This window comes from Cupressus sempervirens, chromosome 9 (assembly GCF_028749045.1).
Source record: "Cupressus sempervirens isolate cs-2001-9-10 chromosome 9, ASM2874904v1, whole genome shotgun sequence".
Classification (NCBI taxonomy): Eukaryota; Viridiplantae; Streptophyta; class Pinopsida; order Cupressales; family Cupressaceae; genus Cupressus; species Cupressus sempervirens.
This window is the reverse complement of record NC_143126.1, coordinates 450,867,396-450,881,635: the sequence shown is the minus strand read 5'-3', so window position 1 is coordinate 450,881,635 and position 14,240 is coordinate 450,867,396. Positions and strand designations below refer to the sequence as shown.

The following is a 14,240-nucleotide window of genomic DNA, read 5'->3' as shown; positions in this document are numbered from 1 at the left end:
TACATGTCACTTGTCTAGCAATTGGGACACCAAGCTTGCGGTTACACCTCCCTTGTCAGAAATTCCTCATTGACACATCTGAGGATAACGACGACATTTGTTTGATATTCATTGTTTGCATTTCATCTCTAGTGGTGGTAAATGTTTGGACGACAGATAGGGAGAACAATCATCCTATAGCAGAAGAGGAGTAATGACTTTCAACTAATATTCCTTGTCCGCTTTTGAAAGTAACGCCTACCAATCCGCATTCATTACTATCAATGCGGTCTTTGCGATATAGACTAGTTTGCCATCTAGAATGTTGAACGGGTGAGAATTATCGTCCTCAAACCTGCCGTAGTCACTTGTTCTTCAACTAGACTTGGATTCCCAAAGTCCCAGTTCTGAAAACTATTCCTATACTCCCTTCATACAAGGAAGACTAGTACTCAGTGGGGACCCCCTACCATGGAATATTTTGACCTTTACTGTGCCGTCTCGTGAAAGTTCTGAGCATACATCTAGACTATGGGGAAATATATCAATTTATTGCAAATCCAATTCCTTCTTGTACCTGTAAACTTGACAACTATATTGGGTTTCACAAATTAAATATTTTTTCTCCACATATTTTTTGTGAGTGACTGTCGTAGCCGTATTATGGCCCCCCTCCTGTAGCCAAGCATCCACCTTTTCTAATACGTGCACTAGTATGTGGGAACAGGTATTATATATGGCTAGATATTTTGTCTTGATAACTATAGAAGAAAGAGGCTTTAACTGCATGCAACCCAACTCTCCAACACAACACAAGCAATATAAATACAAATACTTCTCCTCCATAGATTTATTCTGAAATATGAATTTTGGGCCTTCTTAGTATGTTAGGGGGTCCATTCTCCGTTGTAGTATTCGAGAGTCTGATGGTAGATAAACTCTTGGCAATGCTTGCTTACTAATCATTAGACTCAACTTTTTGGTCCAAAAATTTGTTTCATACATTCTTGTTCAAACACAATATTCAATTATCTTTCCATTCACACTCAAAAGTTTGCTTCCACTAGCCACTTTCTAGAAAATTTATAGTAACTTCAGCATAAAATGCGCCCAAGAAAAAAGGAAAAAGAAAAAAAGACTGATTCACGAGTCTTTCTCTAAGCCAAACACCATACATGAGGTTTGTTCATACAATATTTATCGGCCATAAAATGTCAAATTTTGATGGTTCTTCAAATGCGATTCAAATTACATTGTTTATACTAACTAAAATATGTGATGACTCCAATATTAAAAAGGCCTCTGAATATAATGGTTGAGCCAAGAAAAATTTTCAGCTGTATTTCTCCAGCCTACTCGGAAGAATCAAACTATTTTTTCAGAAGCGTAATTTTTTCTGACAATGCCCTCCTGATAAAATCTTCTGCGAAATTGTTCTGGTAAAGCTTCACAGGCTGGCAGGAAAAACCAACTTTGATACCACTATAATATCTTGATCTAGATATTTCCTGATTTCTCTTTTAATGATATAAAACGCAATAAAACTTGCAGATAATTTTAAAAACAATCGTAAACAGTAGAGATATCAACCGACACTTATCCAGTCTCTTTAGAAATATAATATTCAGATTCAATTACAAGAACATGCAATACAGGGCAACAATAAGACCAACGGTTCTCCACAAGATAACAATTTGTTATTTCGAAAATAACATTCAAGATATCAAACATATAATCATGAATTACAAATTGATGAGATGAAACTAGCAAACTCCTATAATTCTTTAAACAATGTGCAGAAAAACAACAACCAACAACTAAAACGTTATTGTATTATACAACAACAATACAATAACCAACTAACCACAATCTAATCTTATACATAGATTTTATAGTCAAATTGGAAAACAAGAGAAGAACCTGTAAGCACAAACGAGACGCTTGAAATGATATCTCCACGAACAATGGGTTTGTGTCCACTGCCTGCCTGCATGAAGGGCTACGTCCTCACACTGGCTGAAAGCTGAAGCTTTCTGAATGACTCTCACAAGAGAGAATTGAAAATTAGAATAATAAATCAAGCATACCCAACAATGAGCCTCTTTCCCTTTTTAATACGCAAACCAAGACTCTTCGGCTCCTCTCTGATTTTCGTCTTATTCCCTTGTGGCTCTTCAACTTCCCTTAGGCATTTCGTCTTGTTCCTCCTTGCCCCTTTGTCTTTATATATAACATTAAATTGACCTTTTGAAAATTTTGATCCTATGTCTCAGAGTCAATTTAATATTGCATAAAATAAGACTTCAATATTTCTAATATTCCAAAAGGGGACATTAGATCCTCAAGCTATGTCGCCATCTCATTATGACAGTCTCCTCCCAAGAGCCTATAAATATACAACATTTGTCTTATCCCTCCTTCCAAGGAGAAAAAATTATCTTTCCCAGGCCTTTAGAGATCCAATCTTTGCCTTGTATTGGGTTGCCTTAATGATTCTCCTACAATCACAGTGTAGTAGGTTGCCCTACTAGTGGTTCTCCCTTACTACTACTACAATAGGGTGGCCTTAGCAGTTCTCCGTCAACTATATTTGCAATAAGGTACCCTTAACAGTTATCCCTCATTTACAATGCAGTAGGGTGTCCTTAAAATGGTTTATTCTTTAATTGTCGCTGCAATGGGGCGCCCTTCATGATTCTCTCTTAATTGCAACCTTGATTTCCTCTGCAATAGAGTGCTCTAGTAGTTCTCCTTTTAATTGTAGAGCAGTAGGGTACCCTTATACCGGTTCTCTCTTAACATGCTACTACAATAGGGTGCCCTATGATTCTCCCTAAATTGGAGTCATGGTTTCTTATGCAATAGGGTTCACTAGTGGTTCTCCCTTAATTACTGAGCACTAGGGTTCCCTTACAACAATTCTCCTTTAAAAACTTAGCACTAGGGTCCCCTTGCAACAGTTCTCCCTTGACACGCTGTTGTAATAGGGTGCCCTAGCCATTCTTCCTTAATTGCTGCCTTAGGTAGGTGTTAGCAATAGGATACCCTTAGTGGTTCCCCGTAAATTACAGTCAAACAGGGTGCCCTTATAGCAGTTCTCCCTCACTACTACTGCTATAAGGCACCCTTCGTGATTCTCCCTTCATTGCAACCCTTTCCTCATTATTTATTTTATATCTAGTATGCCTAAGGTTGAAGCTGCATTGAAGTCATCTACAACTCTTGCTCCAACAAGGAAAGGAAAGGGGATTTCTAATAATTCTTATGCAATGACACTTCACTCTAATGATCATGAATTCATTTTTTCTGAAGGAACAAGAAGAGTTGGAAGTATTGCTTGCTAGAAGGATACCTAGGGGAAATGATAAGTACAAGGGTAAATTGCCTTTAAAATATATTTCATGAATGAAGATTAGACATCTTGTTGCGAGATGCCCTGGCAATGACAAAAAGGAGAATCAAAGAAGATTCAAGGATAAGAACAAGAAAGCATGCTACCTAGTTGAAGAAGTTATTACCAATAAAGAATCTAATGAAGGAAATGAAGAATAAATTGTTTTCGTTGTCGTTAAAGAAGATCCCTCTGAAGATGGTGAGAAAGCATTAGTTTATAGTATGAATCACAGTGGAGATTAGATAATTAATAGTGGCAACTCTCATCATATGACTAGTGACAGAAGCAAACTCATCAAAATACAAGAATGCAATGGAGGATCTGTAGCCATATGGGCTGCTTGATTTGGATGGCGTGCTGATTGCATTACCCTTGTCTCCACTGTATCGCCTCCCAAATTATGCCTCTTTCATGATATGTCAACAACTAAGAATTATTTGAGTGCTCAAGGGACATGTGAATGAATATTGGTTATTGGGTTATCATTGAGTGCATATTCCTCCCTTTATTGTGACCGTATTATATTCTTCCAGATTCGATGATTTGGGTTGGGTGTATAAGATATTAGATAATAATGTTTTCTCTTTCCTTATCTCTGATCAATTTTAATATTTGTTTTTGTATCCCTCTATGAAATGGTTTCTGGTTATTAACTCCAAGTCTTCTATAAAGATAACTCATGATGAAGATAAAGTATGTTGATCGCAAGTAATTACTTTGGTGTAGTTGATATATATTCCTGACTGTACTCCACTTATTAATATTTCTCCCTAGCAATTGATGACTTGGTGGTTGAATCCTTTTTTCATTTCCAACACAGTTCATCGTTTTGGTTCCTATGTTATTTATAAAAGCTGCAGAATATTTAGTGCAAGCAATTCGTTCGTGTTTTCGTTCCATGATAGTTGCCCCTAGTACATTTTGTTGAGTCAAAGCTTGTAATTTTGAGTCAAAAGTTCTCTACCGAGTCTCTCTAGAATCACCTTGTCATTTGAAATAATTGTTGATTGTGCTAAGATTTGATTTTGACAATGATTGATTGTCTTTTCTGTTTAAGTTGCTTCTTACTATTATTTTTCCTTCTATTTGCTAATTTCTTGTGTAAGTGACTACTGATTATCTCTTCTTTGCTATATATAGCTTGTGTTGGGGAAAGTCGTGACCATTCACTTTGCTTCTTTTAAATAATGTCTATTGGTATATTTTACAATTACATGTTGATAGCTTGTCTATCAGCTCAAGTCGATTAGTTTTTAAATAATATAAAACATTACTCTGTGTGTGTGTGTGATATGAGATAGGATGTCGACTTAAGTGAGTTGACTACGCTGATAGAGAGGCTAAGGTTGTGGCCATGTCAGACAAGGATGATAGAATATGATTAAAAAAATACTTATGTTGGTCAAAATAGCACCTCAAAGTCACAGACTATGGCTGTTCAGTCATCTAGGACTTACCTTGGCCGCCTTTGTAGGAGGGACATGGGCTACTCTGAGGTTGAGGCTAAGCCAAGATGTTACATCCCAAATTTTGACCTAATTTTAAATTTATTTGTAGCCGTTAGATTGAATGGATTCTTCTTTCATAATCATGTGAAGTAGGTAGTTATTTATATCTGTTGTATTCATTATGTTAACTGTTCAATAAAGATTGTCATTCTCCATTATTTGTCATGTGATGTTTAGTAGTTGCTTGGTTTTGGAATTATGGTTAATAATTAAATTCTTTATCTATATTAAATGTTATTATGAAATTATTATGGAACTTGTTATATTGTGGAAATATTGCACGGGTGATTGCAGGAAAAGATGAAGGGGGAGAAGCATTGCTAAACGGGATCAACGAAATGGGATACTAGCTTAGTCCAAATTATCAGGTTGACAGGTATGATTTTAAATTTCCTTGGTAAGGACCTAGCGACTTGAACTTCAGGATACAATTGAAGGACCCGCATGAGCTATTAAATAAACAATTTAAAACATAAATTAATTAAAAATAATACGTACCTCAAAGGTTTTTTATTGATATTTTCTTCACATCATTATAATATATACCTATGTACATACACATAGATATAAGAATAAAGTGATACCATAATATTATTTTTTTATAATAATATGATGCCACCTCATAAGTATATTTACGTGCATGTAGATAGATGTAAACCATAATTATTTTCGATTTATAGCCTTCAAATATTTTTCCATCTTTTTATTCTTTTTCTTGCTTAAAACCGAATGAACACTTGGCATATTTATTTGGCGTCCAAGAGCCCAAGACACTTCTTTTTATGTTATGGCTTCTTGGAAGCCAAAGAGTTATTTAACCTTCATATATCATGAGGTTGAGAGAGATGGTGGATATATGTCACTCATCACCCGAATTCATTCTCATTCTCGACTTCCTTTTCTACCATCCGATACCTCTGTATTTATAACAGTGCCAATCTCTTTCACATTCTACCTTGTGTTATTTTTCCTTGCTGAAGACGTGACTATAATTCATAGTGTGTTTGCGCTTGGAAATCAATTCGAGGAAGAGCTGATTCATTAGCATCTAGCAAGACTCCAAAAATTTCCAGATTATACTAGGTTATGTGGTCAATCAAATTTTAAGTATTGCTATAAATTTTATTAACAGCTGTTATTACATTTCGATTACCATAGCAGTAAGCTGCAGTTTATATTTATCATACTTAAGTATCATCGATTAGACCCTCTCAAGAAGGAGTTGTTTATCATAAATAATAGTAAAGTATCCATGACATGGAATCATGATTTATTTATGCCATTGGAAATCAAAATCAAATGATATTTTTTTGCAAGTCTTAAAGAACACATTCTTTCAAATCACAGATTGTGATAAGTTGGAAACATATAATATTCATGAATCAGTTGAGAATCAACAGACAGAACCGATTGCTCTGAGATCTGAGCACCTAGGACTCATCGACTGTATAGCCATGGAAAAGGTGAAGAGGTGAGATGGAATCTGCAATGACATGTAAATAAAAGTCAGATATGATACAATAAATCTAAATTAATTTCATTTAATAGCTCATGATTGTCCATATTATTGTTCCCTTGTTGTCAAGTCGAGTGGTGGTGATCGGGTCATTGAACTCATCAAAAAACCTTGGCCAAGGTCGTTTAAAGGCATGTTTGCCATCTATGATCACTTGATGTTAGTAAAGCCACTTATTCAGACATGTCCGTCCATATTTGTGTAGACATTCTAAACACTGAAATGCTCAGGTGGCTGGACTAAAAGTATCCCAAGCCTGATCTCGGGGTAGGGAGGGTCTTTCTAATTCAATAGATTGTGTGGGGATAAGTATGTTCCAAGGTTGGGAGGTTAAGCCTATGTCATGTTCCCTTCTTAGCACTAGATAGATGGGTGCCAATTTAATCTATCTTCACATCTGGATAGATTAATAATATTATTTGGCAGGATGTCTACCAGTCACAACAAGAGTTTAATTTAATTTACTTCAGAACTTTATGAAAGTGAGAGGAATTAAGTCATTTTAATGTTATAAGTTATTTACTTTATAAAATGACTTTAAGTGACTACAGGACGAAAATGAAGTTTTAATCCCACATTCTTTGCTCCTTGTGTTTTCCCTAACTTCGAGGCTATAAAAGAGAGCTTACATTGGGATTATCAATACAAAAGAAATTTATGAGAACAAATATTCTAAGTTTTGGTTGCTTTGATGTGACTAGTTTGAGGCTTTGAGGATGAAAACCCTCAAGTCTGAAACATTAAGGAGCTGGACATTACCCCATGCTTCCTTATAGATTGGCAGTTGTATGGTTTTGGGCAGAATTCGACAACTAGTGAGTTTTCCAGTTTAGGCACAAAGTAAGTTCTATTGTTTTTGCATTTGGAGTTTTTGAACACAATCTAGTTCTATACAGGTAGTCGAGTATATATATGGTAGGAGGATTATTGTCAATTGGTCTGAGAAAGCAGCAGCTAGATTCATTCTAGGCTACGTTACAAGGAGACATAACCCGCATAAGCATTCACATGTTATCACGTATGGGAAGAAAGTGACTAGTGTAGATTGATTGTTGAACGTCATTAAACAAGGGCATTTCAAACGCTGACAGACTTATATCCATTTTCCAGCTAGACGTCACCATTATTGGAGTAGGGAAGGTCACAGGAAGTCGGTGTGTATTACTCCAAGGAAACTCGGGCAGTGTTTAAACGGGTGCTAGATATAGCTGTGTGGACATATATCAGCAAGATAGCTTCACACGACGACAACATATCTACGCTGGTCTGGGTACAATCGGAGTCAAAGTTGCTGAACCCGCGCTTGGTCTTTCCCCACGACCAGTAAACAAGACATTGATTGGTATGCAACAAATTTTGGTGATCGCAGATAGTAGTATATTCACGCCTAGGATATCATCGTCAGTCATCTTGAACGGGTCTTGGTTCTGAAACATGTGGTGAGGATGTTATAAATACAAGGTCACAGTTATCGTGGTCTGTCTTTCCGGCTACTATCCACGGCATTATATGAACCGGTCGAGCTAGACGTATCCCATAATAGTAAAACCAAAATATTCACTAGCTGGGTTGTTTGTGTTCAAGTCGACCATCTTCAATCCTATATTCATTCTGAGGTATTTTAAATATTTTGACAGTCTGTAAAAGAAGCTGTGTGTAGGAGGGAAGTAAAATCTTTAAATTGGGGAAAATTCTGATTTGTGTTATCCTTTGTATTTCCAAGAATATAAATTCCATAGTTACTTGTAATGAGTGTTTGTTTTAACCATGCCAAGTGTTTGACAAAATAACCCAATTAGTTTATAGTGCAATTGGATAAGTTATTGAAGTTATTTACAACATACATGAGAACTGTTTGACGAAATTAATTCCTCAGTTATACACCAATATTTGACACCAAATTTAAGGTCAGAATATTACAGCCTAAGTCAGTGCTTCTCTTACCAAAAGCCGAGGCTTGCACAACCAACTAAAGATTCACCGAATATTTCTTGTATGTTCTTTTTCATGTTAAGCATTTACTTATATGTATGGAAAGATAGTAAATCATTGTTTTAGTTATTACAGATGATCATTGTTACAATTATTTCAGTTAATCGTTATCTCTATTATTATAGTTGATCATTGTTATAGTTATTTCAGTTAATCGTTATCTCTGTTATTATAGTTGATCATTGTTACAATTATTTGAGTTAATCGTTAGTATAGTTATTACAGTTGATTATTATTACAGTTATTTCAGTTAATTGTTATTATAGTTATTACAATTGATCAGTTGATCATTGATATAGTTATTTTAGTTGAGCTTTGTTATTTCAGTTAATCGTTGGTAGTTAAAAGCAGTTAATGCCCCATGAAAATGAATTCAGTATATTTGTTCAATAATTTGTTGAGGAAAACTCTTTCTAGTTCTCCTTTATTTTGTTATGAAGATCTGTTTGTTACACAGTTGTACAACGATAGACTTGTTTTTGTTTTCATATATGTTTAGAACATTTAATGTCATGGATTTTAGATTTTATAAGTTTTATTTACATTTGACAATATTCATAATTCTATATATCTAAGTTTGCTATTTCCTTCAACTACAATTTATGTTTATACTTATGTGATCGATGTATATTTATATGTGTGATCAAATTAGCTTCTATTTGATATTTTTTTTGTGTCCTAAAGCTTTAACTTATAATGGGTGCATGAAAATTTCAAGGGAGTTTTCACTTTGTCAAGTCATTGGTCAGTCGCATTTTGCCGAGTTATGAGTCAAGTTGGCCTAGCAGAGTTTGCGTCTGGGAACTTTGTGGAGAACATCTTAAATGGATAATAATAATTTTGAATTTATGATAAGGTTTCATCATAGGTGTTAAATAACTGGGATTGCTTTTGCAAATGTAACAACATTGCCATCATATTGATGTGTTCCGAATGCAAAAGAAGGCTTATAAATATGAAAGGAGACATGTCTCATAAAGAGACACGTCTTTATGGTTAAACATCACTAGTGAACATATTAATATAATAGTAATATAAATAACCATATATGTAACTCATCTTAAGCATAAATGTAATATTAATATGTTAACCATATATGTAATATATTATTATATTATTATATAATAATTTATAATATATATTATTATATAATAATTTATAATATATATTATTATATAATTATATAATAATGTATAATCTATAATATATATAATATATATTATATATAAGATATTTATCTTAAAGATGATTTGCCATCAACAAGGTATCTCATGTTAAAATCATATCAATCTGATTGAACTACAAACTTAACACTCCCTCTTAGTTAGGGAGAATTGATATAGAACACATTATGCTCGAGTATATGAAGAGACATCATCTCAGTATGATATTTCTAGAATGGCACATATAAGGATATCAACATAAATCCATCAACATACACATATATTAACATATATTACATATGGAATTTGCTTTGATTCACAATGAGGCTAAATTTCTAAACACTCCCTCTTTAGCAAGGGGGAATTGAAGCATGTATAATACAAGATTAAATACCACCTTAAGTGTCGTCTATAATAGATTTAAGTTATGGTGTCTGGCAAGATCCGGCCCGAAGACCCATAACAACTTTCACGCTGTCCGGCAAAATCCAGCCCAAAGTACCAAGATAACACTTACTCCAACACATTTGATGTTAGGAGATAGGTCAACTATTGATAAGATTGCCACCTTACAATAGTTACCTTCTATTCGTTATCATAACTTCTAGCACTCCGGGACAACAACTTAATGTAGTCTGTTATGATAATAGGTCCAACTATTGATAAGATCGCCACCTTCCAATAACTCCCTTCGAAATATATACATCAATGAAAGATCGTCACCTTTCATGACATAATCACAACAGCATCATATAGTAACTCACATGATATCCACCATGAACCAAGTCAAAGGGTGTACCCACCATAGCTGCTACTAGAGGGTGGAACAAAGGTTTTCACCTCAGACTTCTCTCTCATAGAGGAGAGCACATTATAAAGAATTTCACTTAGAACTTCTCCTCATAGAGAAGATATCATCCACAAAGGATTGCATCTCAAAATTTCTCCCTTTGAACAATGATCTTGGGAAGTTAGGTCCTGTAGTTGCTCCCTTTGAGACTCTCTTTACCCAAGGATGCCTCTCTGACTCTCGCTGAATCTGATATTAATCTTTCAACCTTTGGTGATAAGTCGTTATTTCCTCATGATGTATATAGGGGTAGGCCCATCAAAATCATGCAGTCACATATATGTATTTTTAGACTCCCTCTGAGAATCAATCTTCTAAGTTCTTGTGTTGGCTTCGAAGAAGTGTCATACTCCCTCTTAATTTAGAAGGATACTCATAATCTCAATCATCAAAGATATTTGCTTCAAGAGCCTCACAACTTCTTTCGAGCTACTGTCATAAGATTGAGTAGACACAATATTAGGTAGCATATGTAAAGTACCAACCTTCTTTTCCTATAAGAATATCCTCAAACATTAAGGAAAAAATCAAGACAAATAACCCTTATAATATGTGTAGAATTTTAAATAATAAGCAAGTAAATATAATAATCAAAGATAATGAATACTTATCTACACATTAACGTTCTTGATACAAGTTGCTCCAATGAAGGTCCATATACATCAACTAAGAAAAATGCCTCCAATGGGGAATGAAACATTGATTAAGGTAATCATTTACCCCCCACATTGTAGAATTCCCACATACTTCATTATTATCAATTTGAACCATAAAATAGTCTAGTTCACTTCCACTTGTAGATGAATTATATTCATATTCAGTCCTCTTGGGATGATCCTTGTGTGTGTGTCAGTCCCTGTGAATCTCCCTCTTTTCTTCTTACTGAGCTCTATAACATGAGTCTAAAAGGATTATATTTAGTATAGAGATGCACTATAGGAGGGTTGATGTTTCTATTCTTCATATGTTTATCTATTTGAGATCTGATCCGAGTAATACCATAAGTGATAGTTAATCTGAATTCTTATATTATAATCCCTGAGATATGTTCCTTATGCTTATTAAAGGTTCTCGTGGTGTATGCTGAATTACCGTTCTCCCCAGAAGTGTCGTAGTTTAATCAGTACACTCAGCAGCGAACAAACAAGGAGAGGATTTGGATTGCACCAGGCAAGATTTAAATATTTGCACTAAAGAATAACATCTCCTGTCATCACTAGAGGCCACAAATATCTCCACATATGAACAAAAATGCTGGTATATCATCCCAGAATCCTCTACTTCACAGTCTGGAAAATAGAATATGATAATATATGCCTCAAATCGAACCAAGACAGAGGCTTATTAATCCTTATTGTGAGAGACTAGTCCCTTAAGGAATCAGTCCCAGTGCTGTCATATTTGTAGCCCCTTCATCCTCAGAATGAACAGGTTTTCCAGCTTCAAAGAAACCATTAATAACCTATGAACACAAGACAAGATCCAGGGTTTTGCCATATTCTTCATCTGTCAAATTTTGTTCTTTATTGGCCTGAATACATCACCCCAGATTTTATTATTTTAAAGGTATTGATGAAGAGTTATTCAATTCCAACGTTACAAGTATATTTAAAACATTTACAATACTGATTTTAATCACTTCTTTCCATATATGCAATGACTTCAACACTGCAAGCATTAATACATAAAGAAGTATGCAGAACCAGGACCCATAGATTATCACCATAGAATCCCAACTTTAATCGCTACAAATATATAACCTTTGAAAAATTAATTTTCTTCTTGGAGCGTTACATCTGAGAACACATATCTTTTGTCTGGAAAGTCTTAGGATATGTGTCGGTTCTGCAATATTCATCGGGTTCAACTATACTATTTGACTGTCGATTAGTTCTCTTATCAAGTGATGCAAATGCACTTCCTTACCCATTTGAGGATTAGATCTTATTGCCAATAGATTGTTTGCATGAATTGTTCTAGTTTGTATTTGTCTTACAGAAACATTTAATGACTTGGCCAAATAGTGGACCTTATATTTTCAAGATTATTTATTGCACACATCATGTTCATATAAGATTACCATGTATAGGTAAAACAGGTAGATCTTGGGACGTGTCTCCGTCATTGGGAATTCCATTTCCAAATAGCATTAACGTTAACGGCCTACCTCCTTTTTATTTTTTTTCTTTGTCTTTTTCTTTTTAATAAAAGCATCAAATAGAGATAGCTAATGCTTAGAAGTCATCTCTACTGTAACCCTAAATCTGCTTGACCAATTCCAATGGCTATGGTTTGTTCACATAAGGAATGCTCAATATTCATCAATATTGACGAGTTAAAGTCTGTGTTTCATCATTTCATGGAATTGAAATATATGCTACATTATTGCTTGAGATCATTTTTCCAAGTACAACACTCCAAAATCTTCCCATAATGCTCGATATACCTTCACTCTTCTGTTATTCTCCTTTTGATCGATATATTACTGATATCACTGGAACAAATATGTATGCAGCAGATTGTTTAATATGATCATCAGTGGTGCAAATATGCATGGCAATACAACTATCGGGCTAAGACTTGTTTCGAATCTTCAGCAATGAACCTTGAAGATGGTATTATACAATGGTGACAGAGATGCAATGGTAAACAATAGCCACAAATGGAATAAAACACACAACGATGCAAATGGAAATTACGTATGTGCAAATAGCACTTTCCAGAATTTCTTTTAACTTATCATGATATTATACATGGATGGCAGCAATTTTTAGTTACATATATCGGACTTAGTTATTAATCAGTGGTATATTTGATTCAGTTTGACGTCAATGACACATTAGCACATGGCTACTAGTACCCTGTTCTCTCTCTCTCTCTCTCTCTCTCTCTCTCTATTTTTAGTGATTCTCAAGCCTTCTTCCACTGGCCAGGGTCTACCAATTACTGCAATTGTTCAAAGCCCTAGATTTTTGAATGTACATGGATGTCTGAATATTATTACTACCTCTGATAGACCTCACAGGTTGGTTCTGATAAATTTTTGTGATAAATAATCTGAAGATCTGAAAATGATAAACTCTTTTGCGAAGATGTTCCACAGGCTGGCAGGTTGAAAGCTTTGAGTCAATTCTTATTTTAAATTTGTACTCCTTTTACATCTGCAGTTAGGCTCTGATACCATGTTAAATAACTGGGATCGCTTCTGCAAATGTAATAACATTGCCATCGTATTGATGTGTTCCAAATGCAAAAGAAGGCTTATAAATATGAGAGGAGGCGACATGTCTCATGAAGAGACATGCTCTATGGTTGAACATCACTATTTAACATATTAATATAATAGTAATATAAATAACCATATATGTAACTCATCTTAAGCATAAATGTAATATTAATATGTTAACCATATATGTAATATAATATTATATTATTATACAATAATGTATAATATATATTATTATATTATTATATAAATGTAACCCTAAATTTGCAAAGAGGCAGAGAAAGTTTGACTGGATTTGACTCTTCGATATCATCAATGTCATTAAATATAAAAAATATATGTAGTTGCAATGTTATTACTCATAAACGATTATGATGTTATTCGATGCCATCCCTTTTTTCTGCATTTTGATGCAGGTATCCTTCTTGGCCTCATGTCGAGACAATCCTCCACTATCCTGAAAGTATAATAAATTGATTTATTGTGATGCAAAGGCTTAGGCAGGGTTGTAAGTTATAGCACTCTTTCAATGTTTGCATAGTGGACTTACTGCCGTCACCACTTCCCATTTTGTTTAAAATGTGTACTAATTATTGACTATACCATGTTTGT

General features: G+C 34.5%; 1 protein-coding gene across 2 annotated transcripts in view; it reads left to right on the top strand.

Moving 5' to 3' along the window:
* LOC149539255 (S-adenosyl-L-methionine-dependent methyltransferases superfamily protein) overlaps positions 1–14,240 on the top strand; it is a 227,794-nt gene that overhangs the window by 82,997 nt on the left and 130,557 nt on the right. The window contains exon 1 of one of the 2 annotated variants that reach the window (XM_089800581.1): positions 5,181–5,257. The exons of the other annotated variant lie outside the window; for it this stretch is intronic. The gene's annotated coding sequence lies outside the window, so the exon portion shown is untranslated. Of the gene's footprint in view, positions 1–5,180; positions 5,258–14,240 lie in introns of those variants that run through there. 2 annotated transcript variants of the gene reach the window in all.